The sequence below is a fragment of the Pan troglodytes genome, chromosome 2 (assembly GCF_028858775.2).
Source record: "Pan troglodytes isolate AG18354 chromosome 2, NHGRI_mPanTro3-v2.0_pri, whole genome shotgun sequence".
NCBI classification, from domain to species: Eukaryota; Metazoa; Chordata; class Mammalia; order Primates; family Hominidae; genus Pan; species Pan troglodytes.
This window is the reverse complement of record NC_086015.1, coordinates 14,744,687-14,764,920: the sequence shown is the minus strand read 5'-3', so window position 1 is coordinate 14,764,920 and position 20,234 is coordinate 14,744,687. Positions and strand designations below refer to the sequence as shown.

The window sequence follows — 20,234 nt, the reverse complement described above, 5'->3', positions numbered from 1 at the left end:
GCCTCCGCCCCTTGGCCGCCCCCTCCTCACAATGATCATTTGCAGTGGGTGCCTGAGACTTGATATTCCATTGCATTCCCTGCCCTCTGGTCGCTCAGTCATTTTGCTGCTTTAATTTACTCAGGCCATGACCTTCCGGACCCACAGTGCTTCCCTCCTGGAATTTTAAGTCCTCTTAAACTTGCAAGTTGATGAGGATTGAAGAATCAGGTGTGAAGAATCGGGTGCAAGGCGGTGTTCTTAGGTGAGGAGGGAGCAGCTTGAGTCATCGCAGAGCCCTAAAGCCCGCTGTGATTCCCAGAGGCCAGACACAGGTTGGGGAACACCCCCATGGGGCTGGAACCGGCAGCCGCCCTGCCTGGCTGCTGTGGTGGCTCCCGGCAGCACTGGGTGGCAGGCTTGTCCTGCTTTTGAGGACAGTGTCCCCTGCAGTGCATCCTGGAGTGAGCCTGGAGGAAGTTCTGCTGCTTGAGCACCGCAGCTCCTCTTCCCAGGCCCTCTGTCCTTCTGGGTGGAGCCACACTTGCTTGGAGTGGAGAAGCCCCAGGTACTCTCTTGCCTGCCTCTTGGAAGCATGCTGGGCCCTGGACCGCGCTGACGGTCAAGATGCCCAGGACTTCTCATTGCCTGTGTGTTGCTCCAGGGTGCTCTGAGCAGAGAGCCAGTTCCCTTCTCTCCCGATCGTTCTGCCACCTCCTCTGTTGCCCCAGCCAGAAGCTTACAGTCCACTAGTGGAGTCCACAACCCCCAGCCCTGGCCCCTGTCTCTATCCCACCTCTTGCACCAGCCCTGTCCAACAAGCCCATCCTGGCAGGGCCGGGCCATGGAAGCTCCAGAAGTCAGTGGCGGGGGAGGGTGGAGGGTTTGAAAAGATTTGGGACCAGCCCACCTTGACCAGCCCTAGCCTTCAGACAGTCTCCACTCTGGGGACTGCTCTGAGGTCTGCCTAGGGCCCTGCCCAGCCTCAGTCTCCCTCTAGGGGCACTCCCAGGCTCCTCGCAGCAGCCAACCATGTTGCTGCCTGACCCCCAAGCTCTCACCTTCCACCTATACTCCATCACCATGGGACTGGTCCTTCCCAGGAGCCGCCTCACCTGCAGTGAGCCTGGCCTGTGCTGTCAGCAGGTAACCACTCATCCATAGGCATGCAGTGACACAGACTTGGGTCGCTTGCCCAGGGCCCCCTCACCACTGGGTGACCTTGGGTATGTCAGCCTTCTTTCTCAGCTGAGCCATCATCGTGTCCCAAGGAGAACTGAAAATCCCCACCTTGCAGGATGGGTGAGAGGATCAATGCGGAAAGCACCCTGCTAGCTCACATCAACTCCTCCATCAGTGGGAGCATTCATTCTCTCATTCATTCATTCATTCAATATTTATTATTTCCTCTGAGTGCAGCCCTGTGGATACAATGGTAGATGAAGACCAGACCTGGCCCCTGGCTTCATGATCTTGACCTTCTTTTGAGACAGACATAATAAATAGATGCACAGTTAGCACGGAATATAAGGGGAATGACTGGTGCTTTGAAGAAAGAGAGCAGCACATGCAGTGTGGGTAGGAAGTGCTGTTTTAGCTGGGGGTCTCTATGAAGGCGATGTTTGAGCAGAGGCCTAAATCAGGCGGGGGACAGCCATGCAGCTGTCTGGGGAGGAGGGCACTGCAGTGCAAAGGCCCTAAGACAGGACTATGCCTGGAGTGCCTGAGGACCAGACAGCAAGGAGGCCAGCATGGCCAAGCAGGTGGAGCAAGGGAGAGAATGGAGAGAGATGGAGTCAGCAGGGTTGACTGGGGCTGCCCTGCAAAGGAGGCTTGGTTTTAGTCCAGGTTTGATGGGAGCCAGTGATTGGAGAGCGGCTGCAAGATGATCGGATTTACATTTTTGAAGGCTTGTATTGATGACTGAGTACCTGCTACTAGCCTGTGCTGGAGTCACCATGGGGGCTGTGGGAGGAGGACCTGATTTTAACAGGACTCAGGTCTTTGCCATGTGTGGGCCTAGAATCGGGAACTCACCAAGGCAGGAGGGGAAACCAGCCAAGGTTCCCAAGGGCCCTAGACCCTGAGACTGTCCTGGGAGGCGTGGCTGGCCACTTCCCAGCCCCAGAGCTTCCCTGAACCCTGGCCCCAGGCCCCCCAGTCCCCCTGTGGCCCAGGCAGTTGGTGTAGGTTCCCCAACCGCTGGCAGAGCGGTGAGAGAAAGGATGAAGGCTGAAGGCTCCCAGTGCCCACAGCCAACAATCGGGCAGGCTTCCCACCTCCAGGCTCCAGTCTCAGGGCAACTCAGTTTTAGTAAGGAGACTGGTGAAGGGGGAGGGAAGAGGAGGAGGAAAATGGGAGGAGGAGAGTGAGAAGAAGGAGAGGGAGGAAGAGGAGCAGCAGGAGGAGGAGGAGGAAGGGGAAGAGGAGGGAAACATCACGGCTTCAGCTTTCCTGCAACTAAATTTCAAATTCTATGCACGACTCATCCTTGGGGGAAACTATGTCAGAACCCTTCAGATCCATCAGTTTTAGACGCCTACAAGTTTTAGGAGTTGGAAACCAAGTAGTTTTAGAAAAAAATCTGTCCTAGTTTTGTAATTGGCTCCCAGGGCCCTGCTCAACGATTATTAAAATACTGACATGAAATCTCTGAGAGAAATTGCTCCGGGCCCTCTATTTATCATTTGCGTCGGTGAGACAAGTGGAGGCCTTTCTGTGGTGTGTCAGCTAGGGTACGTTTCAAGGTCAGATAATTAACTTTAGTAAGAAAGAGTCAGATTTGCAAAGGGACTAAGGCCGAGACTCTGGTGGCCCTTGCTTAATGGAAACTTGCTGAACAGAACTCAGGGCCTCAGGATGTCGTGGATCTGACTTACATTGTTTGTTTGAACAGTGGTTCTGAAGGTGAGGTCCACAGATCCTTCCCTATTCCCAAAGCACATGGAGAGGCTGCAGGGGATCCATGAACCTCCTGAAACTGCAGACAAAGTCCTATTTGTTTGGGCTGCTGTGTATTTTTTCCAGGCCAGTGGTTCTCTCAGTGTGAGGCCAGTGGCCATCTCACCTGGAAGCCTGTTAGAAATGCATATTCTCAGGCCGTACCCTAGACAAGTGGAGTCAGAAACTCTGGGAGTGCAGCCCAGTAACCTGCATATTAACAAGCTCTCCAGATGATTCTGACACATGCTCAAGTTTGATGCACGTGAAAGCTATGCTCTATGGTAGGAGACAGCCGCTAAGAGTAGGGACCTGGGATCACACTGACCTGCGTTCAAATCTCAGTTTGGCCACTCAGTAGCTGTGTGGGCCTGTGCGAGTTCCTCAACCTGTATAAGCTTCTGTTCCCCCATCTCTAAATTGGAGATAAAACCTTGAAATACGGGGGACTTTTAATATAGCAATGATGACAGACAGCTTCACAGTCTCCATCAAGTGACAGATTGATGATGATGATGATGATGATGATGATAATGATGACGATGATGTTTTTTGAGGAGGAGAGTGACATGGACAGAAGTGTGGGTTAGAAAGATGCTCTATCAGATGGCTTAGAACCTGGCAGGGTCCCCAGGGACTGGGGTCACAGCTGAGCAGCAGCGGTAGGAAGGGCCATCTTCCTACTACATCAGAAGGCTGTCAGAGATCCAATGGACAAGACCGGCAAATGATTCCGTTCATTCAACAAATATTCACTGAGCACTTCTGATATGTCAGGCACTGTTCTGGATGCTGGGACACAGATGACAGAGTCCCTGCCCTCAGGGAGCTCTCATGCATGCAGGAAATAAATTCAATGAACAGGCAAGCTCATAGATGAATGAGGGTCTCAGAGCACAGCCACCGCTGGACAGGGTAGTGAGGTAGCGAGTGACAGGGGTCAGTAGGGTGGCCAGAGGAGGTGACATTGTGCAGAGAGTTGAATGATGAGGAAGAGCCAGCCAGGAGAAGACCCTGGGAAAGAGCATGCAGGCATAGAGGGAACAGCCAGTGCAAAGGCCTGGAGAAGGGAATGGGCTTGGTGTGTTAGTGGGACAGAAAAGGGTGCGGGGGCCTGAAGAGTAGCTCTGAGCGTCTCCAGGGTATTGAAAGTTCTCAGCTTTCTGGGACTCCACTTCATCTGTCAAATGGACTCCACTGAAGAGCCGTCATGAGGAACTGATGATGTGATGAGTATAACCACGTCTGGCACATAGTGGGCACTAGGAAAATGTACGCCATGGCCCCGCAATGGCCAGTTCAATCTCCTTCATGTCATTGCATGAGGATTCTAGCTATCACAAACAAAACCAGCTTGAGCATTGGAAATAAAAGTTCTGATAGTTTTAGGTCAATATCAGGTGTTAAATAGGAGGCAGTTTTCTGCAAGCAACAGATATTCATTGAGCATCCACTGAGGAAGATGCCCTTGGGGATAGAGAAGTGGAAATATCTCTGACCCCTATTCATGTCCAGGCCCTGCCATGTAGTAGCTTTGTGGTTTGGGGAAGTCCCAGCCCCCTGAGGGCAGCAGTCTCCTCTGAAGGGAGGAGAGGTTTCCAACAATACTTTAGCATTAGAAAGTATTTACGCAGTCAAGCTCTCTAGAACATGCAGTGATGGGTCCAGAGATGACCTTTGACAGAACTGGGGACCTTCTGCAGTGAACAGCAGGGAAGGTAGGGAGCATGGCATGGCAGGTATGGATTATGAGAAGCTGCAGGCTCCCTGACTGGAAGATGACTGGTGAGGTTCCCTCCTTAACTTCACTGAGCCTTAGTTTCCTCCACTGTAAAATGGGTATGATCCCAGTATCCAATGTCTATGGGCAGCGGTGGGGATTAGATGTTGTCATGTTGTACAATTCTTAGCACAGTGCCTAGAACAAACTAAGCCCTCACTAAATGTCAGCTTCTATTAATATTCATATCCATATCCATATCCTTGTTATCAACGCTATTATCAGCAGGGGAAGCTGTGCCTCAGGGCTGCCTGTGCCTATGCCTGCCTTTGTGGCCAAGTAGGAGGATAGCCCTCTATCCGCCAGGTCTAGACTGAGCGGAAGCCCTGGAAGAGAGGGTAGTGATGCTCCAGCTGTGAGGACAGAGGGGCAGGGCTTTAGAGAACAGGGCAGTGGCAGTGGGAATAAAAAGGAGCTGAATTGTGGTCACCTGCTCCTAGAAGACTTCCTAGATCACTTTGGGTGCTCCCAGAGCCCCTTGCACTTACCTTCAGGAGGCAGAGATCCTGCTGTGGTGTGAGAGCCTGTGCCTCCGTCAGCCTGAGGGCTCCTTGATGCTAAAGCCTGGCCATGATCTATCTGTGTACTTCCAGGGTCAAACTCGGTACCCGGAACGCAGTGGGTGCTTGAATGAACAAACAGATGAATGAATAAAATGAAGAACACATGCCCAAATGAATGGAGGTAGGTAGGCTGGCTGGTCCAAGGAGGAGTAAATTTGGGAATCGGGCGGGCAGAAATACTTGTGTCTCCTCTGGAAGATCTGCACTTAACGGCAGTTGCGCCTCTTTCCTTGGACACCAGGGGGCGCCATCACTGCAGCGCTGGCACCGGAAGGCTGAAGGGATCAGAACGCCTCAAGTAACGCCGACCTGATGGTTAGGGCGGAGGGACCCGGTTCTTCCAGGACACAAACCAGCCTCCCCTTAGGCCCAAGTGGTGGATTCCAGAAGGAAGAACTTGCTGACAATGACAATCAGCTTACAACAGCGGCGGCGAGCTGCGCGTGGCTGCAGGTCTCTAGAGTCCACCCCAGGCCCTTTCCCGACCACCTTTGGGGGCGCTGGCGCTGTCCTCTCTCTGTTGTGCGAGGAGTCCCCAGGAGTTTCACCGGCCTGAGAGGGAAAAGGGGGCCTTCGACCCTCTTCAGAAAGTCCTTTCCTTTCCACGAGTAACACCTTCATCAGGTAACAACGGCGAGAAAACTGCCCAAAAGCACCTTCGGGTTTGTATAATAATTTCAAATTTACAGAAAGCTGCCGCAGTAGTAGAAAGAGCTATTTCCCCCAAGCCATTTTAGCGGGGGAAAAAGTAAGTTACTAACGTGATACTCCACCACCCCCCAAATATTTTGTGGCTATTTCTTACAAATGAGGACATTCTCTACCTAACCACAAGCACCAAAATCAGGAAATTTACATCAATGCATTGTAACCACTTAATCCTCAGACTCCATGCAAGTTTAACCAGCTGTCCCGATAATGCCTTTCAGAGCAAGGGGTTCAGTCCCGAATCCTGCACTGCATTTACTTGTCGTTTCTCCCTGGCCTCCCTCATTCTGGAACAGCTCCTCAGTCTTCCATAGACGTGCACAACCTTGATGCTCTTGAAGATTTTAGGCTACGTATGTTGCAGGAGGTCCCACAGCTCCAGTTTGGCTGCTGTTTCTTTCTTATTAGGTTCAGGTTGCCCGTTTTCAGTAGGAATATCACAGAAATGATGCTGTGTTCTCATTGCATCCTAGTGGGTAGCACACACTTTCTCTTTGCTGCATTACTGGTGCCGGGAACGTCGATCGACTTATTAAGGTGGTGTCCGCCAGTTTTTCCTTAGTTCTTCTTTTCCCCTTTGTCAGCAATAAGTATTTTCTTGGGGAGGTACTTCAGAATGATGTCATTCATTATCAAACTTTAGTTGTAGCATTCTTTGGGGATTTTTGCCTGGATGAAGTTATCACTAACACAGTTGCCAAATGGTGATTTCCTGATTCCATCATTCCTCCTTCTCCTCCTCCTCCTTCTTTTGTTTAGAGTCAGGGTCTCGCTGTGTTGCCCCAGGCTGGAGTGCAGTGGCACAATCATAGCTTACTGCAGCCTCTAACTCCCAGGCAAGTAATCCTCTTGCCTCAGCCTTCCGAAATAGCTAGGACTACAGGCACATACCACCACAACTGGCTAACTTTTTAAATTTTATTTTTTTGTAGAGACAGGGTTTCACTTTGTTGCCCAGACTGGTCTTGAACTCCTCCTCAAGCAGTCTTCCCACCTCAGCCTCCCAAAGTGCTGGGATAACAGGCATGAGCCACCGTGCCCAGCCTCTGTCGTACCTTCTAAATGTATCAGTTGGCAATCTAACTGTAAGGAAAAGATCTCTCCTCTCCCCACTCATTCATTCATTCATTCATTCATTCATTCATTCATTCATATATGTACTCGGTAAGGATTCATGGATTCTTGTTTTATTTAATGGGTTATAATCTATTACTGTGACTATTTCTTTTGACATTCAAATTTCCCTGGCTTTGGCCAGTGGGAGCCCCTTCAAGCTGGCCCCTCTGTCACTTTAACATGCCAACGTCCTTCCTTGAACATTTCCCTATTTTCTGGTACGAGATATTCTAAGCTTATTTAGTATTCTTGCACCTGCTTTCTGTGTTTAAAGGAATCATGGGTTTATTATCCTGCAAAGGAGTATTTTGGAAACTCTTCTCCTCTAACCCCCCCAGCCCTAGGAAACCACACTACACAGGAGGTAAGAGATTGGACTTTGTAGTAAGACTGATCTGGGTTCAAATCGCACATCTTATCAGCAGTGTTTCCTTGGACAAGTCTGAAAGCCTCTCCTCACCTGTAAACCAGGCATTTGTAAAATGCTGCTGCTCCTTTAATATTCCCCCAGCACCACCATGTAGCCAATGGTCTGGGAAATTGCTGGAGGGGATTCCTTGATCTGCCTCAGAGGGTAGGGAAATGAGTGAGAGCCTCTAACTTGATTGAGCACACCTGTGGTACAACATTACCTGTCTGCATTCCCACCTCATGCCTTCCTACAGGACTCACATTTATTCCCTGTCTTCCAGCATGTTATCAGTGGGAATGGCAGACGTCCGTAAGAATGAGATAAATTTGGGTTGGTTCCAAGTCCTTGCTATTGTGAATAGTGCTGCAGTAGTCTGGATTAAGAAAATGTGGCACATATACACCATGGAATACTATGCAGCCATAAAAAAGGATGAGTTCATGCCCTTTGTAGGGACATGGATGAAGCTGGAAACCATCATTCTCAGCAAACTGTCGCAAGGACAAAAAAACCAGACACCACATGTTCTCACTCATAGGTGGGAATTGAACAATGAGAACACTTGGACACAGGAAGGGGAACATCACACACCAGGGCCTGTTGTGAGGTGGTGGGAGGGGGGAGAGATAGCATTAGGAGATATACCTAATGTTAAATGACGAGTTGATGGGTGCAGCACACCAACATGGCACATGTATACATATGTAACAAACCTGCACATTGTGCACATGTACCCTAGAACGTAAAGTTTAAAAAAAAAATGAGATAAATCTGGAGTTTTATGAGACGCACCCCTCACATCTTAGCACTGCACTGCAATGTGCTGCCCCTCAAGCTCAGCTGAGATAAAATATCTGGCCTGCAGTAAGGCTCAATAATTGATAACCCCTGCTATGCCTCTGCTCTTCAAATGGTCGAGTGAGTTGGGAAATGCTCCATTCCAGAGCATTATTGGAGATTTATCATAATGCAAGTTAGGATAATACAAACCCTACTAGTACAGACTCATAGTTTGCTTCTGGAAGGTGGGGTCTGTGCCTTCCTTATCTCTGAACTCTCCACAGTGCCAGCAGCTCAGAGCTTGTCACATAATAGATAGGCAGTAAATGCTAAACAGACCAACAATAGGCTCACTGAAGAGCTTGGGGTGTAGCCTGTGGAATCCCTGGAGTGGGCTGCAGACTGGAGACAGAGACCCAGGGAGGGTTTCAGGTATGGGGTGATGGAAGCTCTGGCTAAAATTCTCTCCTCCTTTCCCTCTGTTCTTGATGTTCTGCCTTTCAGTCCCATGTCTGTAGCCTCTCAAAGCCATCGCTGCATCTCTAACTGCCCTGCAGTGGTCCCAGCCTCCATCACCCCATACCTGAAACCCTCCCTGGGTCTCTGTCTCCAGTCTGCAGCCCACTCCAGGCATTCCACAGGCTACACCCCAAGCCCTTCAGTTAACTTATTGTCTATCCACATCCATGCCAGCTCCTTAGTCTGGCATTCAAGACTTACAACTCTCCATCCTGTGGGCTAGTCCCATCCCCAGGTAGAACCCGGAATCCACGTTTAAGCCAGCTTGTACCAAGGAATCCTGCTTCACTGCAGGATATATTAATAAAACCACTCCTGGTTTCTTTAGATTAATATTTGATGGTATACTCTTTTCTATCCTTTCCCTTGAAGCCTAATTTGTATCTTTATATTCAAAGTGGGTTTATTGCAGACAGCATGTAGTTGGGTCTTGCTTTTTTATTGAGTCTTACAACACTTGTCTTTTAACTAGATAATAAGCATCATTTAAATTTAATGTGAATATTGATATAATTTAGTGTGAATCTACCATCTCACCATTTGCTTTCTATATGTCCTATCTGGTCTTTGTTCATTTTCCCTCTCTTTTTTCTGCCTTTTTGGGAATGTTTTTATGCTTCTTTTTATCTCCCTTGTTTTTATCTCCCTTGTTAGCTTATTATATGTTCAATTTCTTAGTGATTGCTTTAGAGCATACAACTTATAACTTTGAATTTATCACAGTCTATATTCAAGTACGATTCTGAAAATATAATAATTATATTATGGAATATAAGGACCCTACAACAGAATACTTCATTTTACGTTGCTTGGCTTTCGTCCTATCACTGCCATGCATTTTACTTCTACTTGTATATAAACCATGTAATTTATTATTATCATTGCTTTAAATAGTTAATTATATTTTTAAAATAGTTTAAAGTATATTTTTATTAACTCATATGTTGATCATTTCCAGTACTCCTCATTCTGTTGTATATATCCGTATTTTCCATGTAATTATAATTTTTCTTCTGCCTAAAGGAATTTCTTCAATATTTTTTGAAGTGTTGGTCTATTTGTGGTGAAGACTTTCAACTTTTATATGCCTGAAAAAGTCTCTATTTCACCTTCATTTTAAAAAAACAGCTTAATTGGGATATAATTTGCATATTATAAAATTCACCCTTTTAAATTGTATAATTCAGTGTACAATTCAACCAACACCACTAAGTTTAGAACATCTTTATCACCCCCAAAAGAAGTCCTGTACCCATTTGTAGTCACTCCTCATTCCATTCCTCCCCATAGCCTCACGCAACCACTAATCTACTTTCTGTCTCCATAGATTTGGCTATTCTTGACATTTCCTATAATTAGAATCATGTGGTGTGTGACCTTTTGCATGTGACCTTTTTCATTTAGCATGTTTTTGAAGCTCAACCATGTTGTAGCTTATATTAGTCCTTAATTCCTTTTTAAGGCTGAATAATATTCTATTGTACAGATGTCTTAGTCCATTTCATGTTTCTATAACAAAATACCTGAGACTGGGTAATTTATAAACAATAGAAGTTTATTTGGCTCATGTTTCTGGAGGCTGGGAAGTCCAGGAGCATGGCACCAGCATCTGGTGAGCACCTTCATGCTGCAGCATTCCATGGGAGAAGGCAGAAGGGCAAGAGAGCCAGAGAGCAAGCACACAGGGGGGCCAGACTCACTTTTATAGGAAACCCATTCTCAAGATAACTAACCCACTCCCATGATACTGACATTAATCTATTCATGAGCCCTCAGGACCTAATCACTTCTCATTAGGCTCCACATCTTAACACTGCTGTGTTAGGGATTAAGTTCCCAGCTTATGAACTTTGGGAGACACATTCAAACCACAGCAATGGATATACCACATTTTGTTTATACATTCGTCAGTTAACAAAGGTTTGGGTTGTTTTCACTCTTTGGCTATTGAAAATAATGCTATTAGGAACATTCATATACAAGTGTTTGTGTGAAACATATTTTCAATTCTCTTGGGTTCTCTTCCACCTAGGGATGGAGTTTCTAAATCATATGGTAAGTATGTTTACCCTTTTGAGGAATGGCCAGATTGTTTTCCATACCAATGGCACTATCTTACAAGTTCCCTAGCAATATATTAGGGTTCCAATTTCTCCATATCTTCACCAGCACTTGGTTGTTCACTTTAAGCTTTGAAGATGTTTTTACTATATATAGAATTCTAGGTTGACAGTTTTTTCTTCCAGTCCTTTAAAAATGTTCCACTTTCTTCTGGCATTCATTGTTCACAGTGAAAAGTCTTCTGTTATTCTTTTCTTTTCCTTGATTCTCTGTACATAACCTATGCTTTTTCTCTGAGTGCTTTTAAGATTTTCTCTTTATTAGTAATTTTAAGCAGTTTGATTTTAGTGTAATTTTCTAATGTTTCTTTATGCTAGGGCTTGGTTGAGGTTTTTGGGTCTGTGGATTAATAGTTTTCATTAAATGTTTGGTCATTATTTCTTTGGATAGATTTTCAGTCTGTCTCAACCCTTCTTTTTTCCTCTCCTTTGGGGGCTCCATATAAGTATTAAGTGCCTTGTTCCATAGCTGATGGATGATTTCTCTTCCCCCCCTTCCTTTTTCTCCCTGTATTTTATTTTGGGTAGTTTCAATTGCTCTCCATAAAATTCACTAGGATGTTCTTCTGCTGGATCTAATTTACTGTTAATCTTATTAATATCCCAGCCATTCTACTTTTAATCTCTAGATGTTTGATTTGTGGCTTGTTTATATATTATATATCTCTCCTTTATATACCTATGCTTTTCTTTGTCTTCTTGAATGCATAGAGTATTTGTTTAATAGCTGCTTTAATGTCATTCTATCAATTTTATCATCTGTGTCATTTCTGGAACCATTTCAATTGAATGAGTTTTGTGCTCATTATGGGTCACATTTTCCTGTTTCTTTACATGCCTGGTAATTTTTTAAAAAATGTATTGTCTATTTTATATTGGGTGATAGATTTTGTTGATGTTCTTTAAATATTTTTGAACTTTGTTCTGAGCTGCAATTAAATTACTAGAGAACAGTTTGGTACTTTTTGAGGCTTGCTTTTAAGCTTTGTTATGTGGGAACAGAACATCTTTTAGTCTAGATCTAATTTGGCCCCACTAATGAGGAAAAAGCCTTCTGAGCAGTCTAATTAATGCTGTGTGTGTTAGAAGTCTTCCCACTCTGGCTGGTGTGAACAAAAACCATTATAGGCTCTGTGTGGGTTATGGTAATTGTTCTCTCCACGCCTTTTCAGTGGTTCCTTCCAAAGCCTTGGGTAGTTTCTGCACATGCATGTGCTGATTTGTACTCAGCTTAAGATTTGAAGGGAACTTTTGATAGCTCTTCAGCACTCTGTAGCATTCTACTCTCTGATACTTTGGCCTGATAAGTCTAGCCTCCATGAATTCTTAATTCTCCCTCCTCAACTCAAAAAGACTTCCAGTCTCTCTTTGGGCTCCCTCTCCCTGTTCTGTGGCCTGAAAAGAACTCTCAACACAAACAAAGTAAGATGGGTGATCACAGAGCTGTCTTCCTTGGTTTCTCTCCACTCAGAGATCACTGTACTGTGCTCCTGTTGTCCAATAACTGGAAACCATTGTTTTATATAATTTTGTCTGTTTTTCTTTTTTAAGGTGATGTGTGTGTGTGTGTGTGTGTGTGTGTGTGTAAGAGAGAGCGAGAGAGAGAGAGAGAGAGAAAGAAGCTGGTCACTGTTACTCCACTGTGGCCAAAAGAAAAAGTCCCTATTATTTGTTATTAAATCTTTATCAATTTGCTTGGTAAAACTGGTTTCTCATTGCTTTAAATTTCTAACATGTTTCACTACTATCAAGTTTTAAAATTTTTTTTCAAGTATATACAAGCCATTTATAATGCCTCTTTTGTTCACATAGCCTTTGCTCATTTTTCTAGTGAGGATGTCTTAAGTGTTTCTTACTTATTTTTATCTGCTCTTTAAAGCTATTATCCTTTATCAATTTGTTGTGGATAATTTGTCATCTGTTACTCTTTAAAATAAATTATTTTATTGCAATACACATATAGAAAAGTGCACAAATGATAAGTGAATTACTTGATGAATTATCACAGTGAACATACCTCTATGACTACCACCAAGTTCAATAATTAGAGCCTTGCCAGCAACCTAGAAACCTCCCTTTGTGCCCCTGCTATTCATTACCACTACCTTCTTCCCCAAAAATAACCATATCCTAACATCTAACAACATCAGTTAGGTTTGCCTGTTTGAACTTTATAGAAATAGAATCATACAGTATGTCTTTTTGTATCTGACCTCTTTCATTCAACATTATAATTGTGAAATACATTCACGTTGTTGCATGCAGTAATAATCTGCCCTTTGTTATTGCTGTGTGAGTATACAATTTATTGATCTGTTCTACTGTTGATGAAAATTTAGGTTGTTACCAGTTTGGGGCTATTTTGAGTAACAACTGCTTTCTCTTATTTTTCACATTTAGATCTAAAGTCCATCTACCATAATTTTTTGCATGTGGAGTGAGGTAGGGGTCTGGGCTCATTTTTTCGCTGTGTAATTATTCAGTTGATCTAGCTCTATTTATTGAGCTCTGTTTCATTCCACTGGCATTTTTGCCCATCTTTGTTTTAATATCACTATTGTGGGCTGAATGCTTGTGTCCCCCCAAAATTTACACATTTAAATCCCATCCCCCAGTGTGATGATATTAGGATGTGTAGCCTTTGAGGGGTGATTAGGTCATGAGGGTGGTGCCCTCCTGAATGGTACCCTTATAAGAGAGGCCCCAGAGAGCTTTCTCACACCTTCTGCTGTGGGAGTACACAGCGAGTTTCACTCACGTCTGTGTGAAGAGACCACCAAACAGGCTTTGTGTGAGCAACAAGGCTGTTTATTTCACCTGGGTGCAGGCGGGTTGAGTCCGAAAAGAGTCAGCGAAGGGAGATAGGGGTGGGGCCGTTTTATAAGATTTGGGTAGGTAAAGGAAAATTACAGTCAGAGGGGGATTGTTCTCTGGCGAGCAGGGGTGGGGGTCACAAGGTGCTTAGCGGGGGAGCTTTTGAGCCAGGATGAGCCAGGAGAAGGAATTTCACAAGGTAATGTCATCAGTTAAGGCAGGAACAGGCCATTTTCACTTCTTTTGTGGTGGAATGTCATCAGTTAAGGCAGGAACCGGCCATCTGGATGTGTACGTGCAGGTCACAGGGGATATGATGGCTTAGCTTGGGCTCAGAGGCCTGACAGCGAGAAGACATTGCCTGTGAATCTGAATGTTGGCCTCCACCAGACACTGAATCTGCTAGTGCCGTATTTTGGACTCCCCAGCCTCCAGAATTGTGAAAAATAAATGTTTGTTGTTTAAGCTGCCCAGTCTATGGTATTTTTGTTTTAACAGCCTAAATGGACTAAGATAATCACACTGTCTTAGTTACTGCAAGTTTATATCTTGATAGCTAGGAGTGCACATATTCTTACCTTGTTCTTTTCCATTTTTATCAAGGAGGAGATCAGCTTCTCCTTCTTGCAAACCAAAACAGTGATAATGCAAATCAAGGCACACTTGGAATTCTCTGCTGCAGAAGCCTCCCGAGGCTCATGCCTGGAATCTCTTAACCCACCCTCTCCCACCTGCTTTTGTTTCTGGGACTGAGAGTCTGGATTCTGACAAGCCTGGGTTTGAATCTCATGTCTGCCCCTAACTGTGAGAATTTGGGCAAGTTGCTCCTCTTTCTGGGCCTCTGTTTCCTCATTTATAACATGGGAATAGTCATAGTACCTAACTCAAAAGGTTACTGTGAGGCTTAAATGAGACTATATAAAATGCTAAACACAATGCAGCAATGGACAGATCAGCATCACCATGATCATCACCGCCCCATAGTTCCTGTCACCGGGAGAGGACAGACCCTCAAGTTGACCATCTTGCTGCATTCACACTGATCATGGGGTCCCTTCTGAGAACTGGGCTTCAGCTTTTTTCTTGAGCCAAGGCCTCTCTTTCTGTCTTCCCACACACTGCTAGCTCAGCCCTTGGCTCCAGAGACTCAGCCCCTGTACTCTCCCACGTGTTGTTAGTGGGCCCAGCTCCAGGCAAGTTTCAGGGTTGGAGGCAAATGCCAGCTCCACTGAGGTCTCCCTTGCCCACACCCCCATCCCAGTGAAGAGGAGGTTACCAAAAGGAGGAAAGGAAGGAATCCTCTTTCCCTTCCTCAGGCAGGAAGGATTGGGTGAGAAAAGGAGTGGAGGTGAAAACAGGCATGACAAGTGTTCTGGTTACCTATTACTGCAAAATAAATCACCCTAAAATTTAGTGGCTTAAAATAACAACTATGTTATTCTCTCTCATGGTTTCTGTGGGTCAGGAAATCAAAGAGGGCTCAGCTAGATGGTTCTTGTTTGGCGTCTCCCCTAGGTTGCAGTGAGTCAGTGGCTGAGCATCTCTGTCTTCGTGTAGTCTCGGGACCTCCCCATGTGATCTCTGCGTGGGCTAGTTTGGGCTTCCTCACAGCATGGTGGCCTCAGAGCAGTCAGCTGCCTTACACAGTGGCTTAGAGCTCCAAATGCAAACGTCCAAAAAGACTCAGGTGGAAGCTGCATCGCCTTTTATGATGTAGCCTTAGAAGTCAAATACAGTTGACCCTTAAACAACATCGGTACCAACCCCTTGCACAGTCAAAAATCCATGCATAACTTTCGACTCCTCCAAAATTTAACTACAGATAGCCTACTGTTGACTGGAAGCCTTACTAATAACATAAACAGTTGATTAACACATATTTTATATGTATTACATACCGTATTCTTACAATAAAGTAAGCTAGTGAAAAAACGTTATTAAGAAAACCATCAGGATTAGCCAGGAGTGGTGGCAGGTGTCTGTAATCCCAGCTACTTGGGAGGCTGAGACAGGAGAATTGCTTGAACCCAGGAGGTGGAGGTTGCAGTGAGCTGAGACCGTGCCACTTGCACTCCAGCCTGGGCAACAGAGTGAGACTCCGTCTCAAAAAAAAAAAAAAATTCAGGAAGAAAAGATATATTTACGATTCATTAAGTGGAAGTGGGTCATCATAAAGGTGATGATTCATTGTCATCATCTTCACACTGAGTAGCCTGAGGAAGAGGAAGGATTGGTCTTGCTGTCCCAGGGATGACAGAGGCAGAAGAAAATCTGGGTATAAGGGGACCCGTTGCAATTCAAACCTGTGTTGTTGAAGAGTCAACTGTAATGTCATGTCTACCGAACTCTGTTGGTGAAAATAGTCAGAAAAGCCTATCTAGTTTGAAGGGGAGGGGACGTAAACTCCACCTCTCAATGAAAGGAAAGTCAAAGTCACATTATAAGCAGAGTATGTGGAATGGGAGATAATATTGCATTCCTCTTTGGAAAATACAGTCTTGTCACAGCAAGTCTGAAGGACCTGCAGGAAACAATTTTGGCTGTACCAAGAGAGTCTATGTGGTAGTTTGAGGAATTAAGCTTGTGGAGGTTGGGAGCTAGCAGTGAGCTTGTTTGAAAGGATGTGTTTAGACTTGGCCTGGAGGCATAGGGGAGCAAAGAAGGTCTGTAAAATCAGGAGCTTTGCATGGCTTGGAGGGAGGTAAAATTTAGTCCTGCTCTGGGAAAGGATAAAGAAAGGAGAACTACTTAGGGATGGCAATAATACCGTACGGCTGTCTCAACCTGTGTGCCTCTGGGACCCCCAGGGTCTTCTTCTTCTGTGCTGGGGCTCAAACACACATGGGCATTACTTTTCCACCTGCCAATATTACAGTTATTGCTTTTCCACCTCCAAGAATTTTGTGAAGTTTTGTTTTGTTTTTGCAGGATCGTGATGTTCCATTAGTCAGGGGCACACTGATAGTTCTCTTTTTTTCTCCCAGAGTATTAGCAATTGCTAATGCAGCATCATCTGCAGTTTTTTTAGTTCTGTGGGATGTAACATTGGATGAAACTGGGTGAAGGGTGCACATAACCTCTTTATCCCAGCTTTGCAACTTCCTGTGATCTATAATTATTTTAAATAAAACGTTTTCAAAATTCATATTATATTTTTTCTTCTAAAAGTTCTAGTTGGCTGTTTTCCTCTCTGCTTTCACTCTACTTCTTTTATTTCCATAAATATAAGATTTTCTATTCTGTACCTGATAATTCTAATGTTTGATCTCGTTTCGTGTTCTGTTTCTGTAGCCTGTTAGTTTTCCTGGTTCTTATTTATAGTGCTTTGTTTCTGATATATTTTTTAATTTTTAACTCTGAGATTTTTATTTTCTTTAGAACATTTATTTTTGCTAATTCTTTGAAGTCTGGATTGAAGTTGAATTTTTCCAGAGCAAATTTCTTTTTGCTTCTGCTGTCTGCTGGGAGTGGTACCAAACCTGGTTGCTGCTACATTTAATTTTCCACTTAAGGCTTTTGGACCATGTAAGTAACACAAATTCTTAAGGGATATTTCATGTTCTTGTTATCTAGTAGCAGGGTCAAGGCAGGTGAGTTTTGTTTCTGTCTACTGTGGTGGGCTTTGATTTTCCACTCAACACCTGCAATTTTGATGAGTGCACTCCAGGACCTCTTGCCTGGCCATGGACAGGGCAAGGTGGACGCTGGCCCTGACCTCTGTATACCTGGTCTGATGCAGACTCTGAGAAGCCTCCTGCAGGGAGCCCCCAGCACTGACTCTCCCTAGCTGCAAGACTTGATGGAATTACTTCATCTCCCTGTAATGGAGATTAAAGCAGCACCTACCCCATAGAGTTCTGTTGAGTATTTATACCAATAAGCCATGAGATGGGCTTACCCCAGAGCCCAGCCTCCAGAGGCCTCTCAGTGAGCTTGAGCTGCTGTCATTACTAAGGCCTGGAGAGGGTCATCTGGTACAGGATCAAAAGCCCTGTATGGTAGGGTAGAAAGAGCACAGGCTCTGCAGTCAAAGATCCAGGTTCCAGGTCCAGCCGCGCCATTTGCTAGCAGTGTGACTTTGGACAAATCAATTCATCCAGTCATTCACCCATCTGTCTATCCAGCAACAATTTGTCGAGTGCTTTCTCCACCTGGAAGTGATTCCATGCCGGAGATTTGTTAGTGAACAAAGCAGTCCTAGCACCTGTCCTCATAGAGCTTAGAGTCTCTTAGGGAAGACAGGTGTTGAACACAGGTAGGGGGGCAAGGTGCTAACTCAGTTCTCAACAGGGGGGCAATTCTGCCCTACCCAGAGGACATTTGTTCATGTCTGAAGGCATTTTGGGTTGCATAACTTTGGGAGAACTACTGGCATCTAGTGAGTAGAGGCCAGTGATGTTGCTAAACACCCTGTAATGCACAGGGCAGCCCCACAGCTAAGAATTATCCAGCCCAAAATGTCAGAAGTGCCAAAGTTGAGAAGTTCTGTTCTGTAGAATGCGTGGCAGGGGGTCCTACTAGTTAGGAGGTGGTGTTGAGGAGTCAACCCTAAAGAAGTGACAGTGGCAACCTCAGGGACGAATTAGGCAGTGTGTGTGCAGGTGGAAGAGAGGTTGAAGGCAGAAAGAGTGTTCCTGGCAGAGGCAACAGCATTACAAAGGCCTGGAAACAAGAGAGTGAGCAGGGCCTCTGAGGACCTGAGGCAAGTTTATTGCTCCTGGGATACAGAGGGTTGGGGGCAGGGTGACAGGTGAAATTGAATGTGGAGGCACATGCTATAGGGAATACTGGCCACTCCTGACATTCAGTAGGCCGGGCCCGAGCCCTTAAAATGCATTATCTCATTGCATGCTCACTATAACACTCTCTAATATGTATTGTTATTTTGTCCTTTATATAGATGGTTCCAAGAAGTGACAAGTTGAAGGTCATGATCCTTTTGCTGACACAGAGCCTGGCACATGGAGGCACCAAATGCATGTTAGTCTAGGCACTGTGGAGGAGCTCAGATTGTGTTTGTTGATTGACTGAGTGAGCAAATGAAGAATGACTAAACCAAGCACAAAGCTGGGCGTCCTAAGGTGGAGCTGGGCTAAGGAAAGTGACTGTCTCTAGGGCCTTCACAATTGAGGCAGGACCTTATCCACCATTTGACCAGGGTGAGGAACTGTGCAGGGCACCCAGGTGTGACCCAACCATGTCCATTGTTCCTCTCTGTCCCTTTGATGGACAGCCTGTACCCACGACACTCTTTCCAGACGCTGCCTGCATCCTAGTTCCCTGTCCTATCACCTCTGCATGGAAAGATGTGGAGTTGGCCACATTGATCCCAACACCAATGGGATCACCTGAGGATGGATCTGGTGACTGACCCTGTGCCTTCTCACAGTACAGGCTTTGGGATCCACAGCAACCCAGGCAGAGTTTGTAACAGTGCAGGTTCCCAGGCCCCATCCCAGACTGCCTGAGTCACTCTGGGCCTGAACCCAGGAAGAGTTAACCATCTGGAGACTGTAGATTGTAACAATTTCCTTGGGTGACTTCCAGGCAGGCTAAAGTGTAAGAAAGGGTGCCATGAATCAGCAAAACAGTCAGCACTTCAACTTGCAACCTGAGCATCCCACAGGGGTCCCAGCCATCGTAGTACCAGCTACATTTGCTGAAGTGTGAGGCCTGGACTGCAGGCAGGCTCCAGGCCAACCCTTCCTTGCATGACTTGCTCAGGGATCTGTATGACATGCTGGTGCCATTCTCTCCATTTTACAGATGAGGGACCAGAGGCCCACAGCACTGAAGTACCTAGCTAAAAAGCTGGAACACCATATTACCCTGCCTCCCTGACAGCTTTCCTCCATCCAAGTGGCCCAACTGTGGTTCAGAAAATACAGCCTCATTAAAGACAGGTGCTTGAAACCATGGCCTGGAAGTGGTAATCTGGTTGAGCTCACTTTGCTGGATGGTGAAAGAGCCCAGCCTGCCCTGCCCTGCCCTTCCTTCTTTTTCCCTCTCCTCTCCTCTCCTCTCCTCTCCCCTCCCCTCTCCCCTCCCCTCCCGTCTCTCCTCCCCTCCCCTCTCCCCTCCCCTCCTTTCTTTTCTTCTTTTTCCCTTCCTCTCGTCTCCCCCTCCCCTCCCCTCCCCTCCTGTCCCATTCCCTTCCCTTCCTTTCCCTCCCCTCCCCTCTTCTCCCCTCCTTTCTTTCCTTCCTTCCTCCCTCCCTCCCTCTCTCTCTCTTTCCTATTTTCTTTCTCTCGTTCTTTCCCGAGTCATTGATTCAACAGAACAGCCCACTGAGGTTATTGGAATGCACTGGGAGAGACACAATGTGCTTCCAGCTCCAAAGGAAGGATGAGAAGAATCAGAGAGCACAGAGGCCAGAAAGGCCTGGTGAGGAGCTCAAACAGGGACCTATCAGGGCTGGTGTCCGGTGTGAGGGGGATTGAGCCTCTGAGAGGTCCAGACAAAGCCATCTTGCGCCTAGGCGCTTGTCTGTAAACGCGGGATCT

General features: G+C 45.8%; 1 long non-coding RNA gene across 1 annotated transcript; it reads left to right on the top strand.

Annotated features, from left to right (window-relative positions):
- Positions 1-5,503: 5,503 nt before the first annotated feature.
- On the top strand, positions 5,504-19,646 carry LOC129143480 (uncharacterized). Its single transcript, XR_008546937.2, has 3 exons — positions 5,504-5,886; positions 17,110-17,256; positions 18,632-19,646. It is a non-coding gene; the product is annotated as an uncharacterized LOC129143480 (long non-coding RNA).
- Positions 19,647-20,234: the final 588 nt, after the last annotated feature.